This window comes from Mastomys coucha, unplaced genomic scaffold, assembly GCF_008632895.1.
Source record: "Mastomys coucha isolate ucsf_1 unplaced genomic scaffold, UCSF_Mcou_1 pScaffold13, whole genome shotgun sequence".
Taxonomy (NCBI): Eukaryota; Metazoa; Chordata; class Mammalia; order Rodentia; family Muridae; genus Mastomys; species Mastomys coucha.
Window position 1 is genome coordinate 32,280,976 of NW_022196895.1, and position 2,750 is coordinate 32,283,725.

At 45.6% G+C, this 2,750-nt stretch overlaps 1 pseudogene; it reads left to right on the forward strand.

Moving 5' to 3' along the window:
* Window positions 1-1,722: 1,722 nt before the first annotated feature.
* On the forward strand, window positions 1,723-2,190 carry LOC116087594 (annotated as a pseudogene).
* The last annotated feature ends 560 nt before the right edge of the window (window positions 2,191-2,750 follow it).

Sequence of the window (2,750 nt, forward strand, 5' to 3'; positions counted from 1 at the left end):
TACTTCTTCTTATTGATTCTTTGTGAATTTCACATGGTGCACCCCAATCCCGCTCATCTCCCTGTCTCTTCATATCTGCCCGTGCAACCTCCTCACCTAAAGAAAACCAACCAAACAAACAAAAACCATCTAGGTTATGTGGACCAGAGTATACCCTTCTGGCCAAACGGCTTCCCTTTGCAAATGTTCATTGCACTGAGTCTGTGTTATGGTAAGAGGCCTCTGGCTTCCACCACACTTTCAATACTGAATCCTCACCAGACGCGTCCTGGATATCCTGTTGTTGCCCTGTGCCATGGAGATCCTGTAGCTCTAGTTCTGGTGGACTGGTCCCGTCATACACTCCAGCAGTTCATAGATGCGGTAGGTGGTAGGGTGAACCAACTCAAAGTCCTGGTCTGGGTCCTAGCTGAGTTGATCAGCCCACCAGATTTCCCACACCTACTCCAGCCTGGGCCAGCTCTCCTGCTTAGCCCAGGCAAGGGGTGGGGCCAGCTCTCCCAAGCCCTTGCTATCAGGCTCTAAGAGCTAAGCCCCCTCCACTGATGCAGGCTCTACTGAGCTGCTTAGACCAGGTGTGGGGCCTTTTTTCTGAGTGCGGCAGTGGTGTGTGTGTGGGGGGTGTGTGTGTGTGTGTGCAAGTCTTTCACTCTCACGCCTTCAGGGCTAGTTCTCTCATGCTTCCCAGGTAAGGGCTGGGGCCAGCTCTCCTGCCTTCCACAGGTGTGAAAGACAGGGCCAGCTCTCCTCTGCTCACACCCTTGGGGCTAGCTCACATGAACTGAACACCCCCTACACCCTTCCTAACCCCCATGACTCACCCCCTCACCCAATCCCACCCCCACTACCAGGGTCTGCTCTACTGTGCTGTCCAGGCAAGGTACAGGCCTGCTCGAAAGGAGTCGGTCTTAATTAGGCTCCGTTTGGTGTTCTTTGATCAGTATAGAAGTGAATACCTAGCAGTACAGGATTAGAGAAAGGAAGTTTGAAGGTTGGGTAGCAGTGTGACTAACCACGACATTACTTGTATGAAGCTGAAATTTTTGTTCACCTAGCATAAATATATTCACTGGGAGATCAATTACTGACAAGTATTAGCTACCATACAATGATTGTTAATCTTCATTCTTAAACTTGATTGTGTTGAGAAAAGGCCTAGCTAGAAGATTATTAGTAAATCAAGCACACATCTGGGTGTCTATAGGAGGGGTATCCAAGGCAAGAAGGAACACATCTGAGTGTTGGCGGCCCCACCCAGTGGGCAGAGAACATAGATGGGATAAAAAGGGAATCTGGGAAAAGTCCACTAGAGCGAGGTCTCTTCTTCCCCTACTTCTCTCCTTCATTCCTTCTCTTCCTCTCCCTCCCACTTGGCCCCCCATGATGGTGCTACCCTGCTTTGCAGCACCTTCCCACTATGATGGGCTGAAACCTCATGAAGCCATGATCCAAATCAGTCTTTCCCCCTTAGATTGTTCTGTCTAGCTATGCTTTTACTTAGAGCAATGAAAAATAGATACAAGCCGGGTGGTGGTGGTGCACGCCTTTAATCCCAGCACTTGGGAGGCAGAGGCAGGCAGATTTCTGAGTTCAAGGCCAGCCTGGTCTACAGAGTGAGTTCTAGGACAGCCAGGACTACACAGAGAAACCCTGTCTCGAAACACCAGGGAAAAAAAAGTATATCGTGGGGCAGCCATCTTCCAGTAATTCATCAAAATAACAAACACAAAGGGAAAGAGGAGAGGCACCCAGTATATGTTCTCTAGGCCTTTTAGGAAACATGCAGTTGTTCCTTTGGCCACATACATGCAAATCTACAAGAAGGGTGATATTGTAGACATCAAGGGAATGGGAACTGTTCAAAAAGGAATGCCCTGTAAGTGTTATCATGGCAAAACCGGAAGAGTCTACAGTGTCACCCCGTATGCCATGGGCATCATTGTAAACAAGCAAGCTAAGGGCAAGATTCTGGCTAAGAGGATCAATGTGGGGATTGAGTACATCAAGCACTCGAAGAGTAGAGCCAGCTCCCTGAAGCGGGTGAAGGAGAACGACCAGGAGAAAAAGAAAGCCAAAGAGAAGGGCGCCTGGGTTCAGCTGAAGCGCCAGCCTGCACCACCCAGAGAAGCGCACTTTGTGAGGACCAACGGAAAAGAGACTGAGCCCATTCCATATGAATTCATTGCCTAATGTAGAAAAAGGAAATAAAGGACCCAGACTGCAAAGTGTTTTCCAAAAAAAAAAAAAAAAAAAAAAAAAAAAAAAAAAAAAAAAGTATATCATGTATAGTGATCCAGTTGTGTACTTAGCTATTGGAAGCTTAAAACAAGAGGGTTTTGAGTAGGCCACTTCCAGTGAGAACTACATAGAAATTCTACCTCAAATGAACAATAATTTACATATAATACATGTATCTGTATCTAAATAAACATGCAGTATACATGTATGTTATATAGAATATATTTATATACTTACTTCTGCTTGATCCTTGGGACCACACACATACACACACTTTTACACTTGTGTATGTGTCTATCTGTGAATGTATCAATATGTATATTATTATTTCTCATGCATATTTTTCTATAAGCATCTGGTAGAAGTCATCTTCATGATTAATGCATATGGGCCAATGATGAGTCTCTAGAATTTTGAAACTTCACTGAGACTGATAAGTGTTTTTATCATGTAGCCACGTCAAAAGAGAGTGAGTTGGAGCTCTTTGGTACAATTAAGATACCAAGAAATGC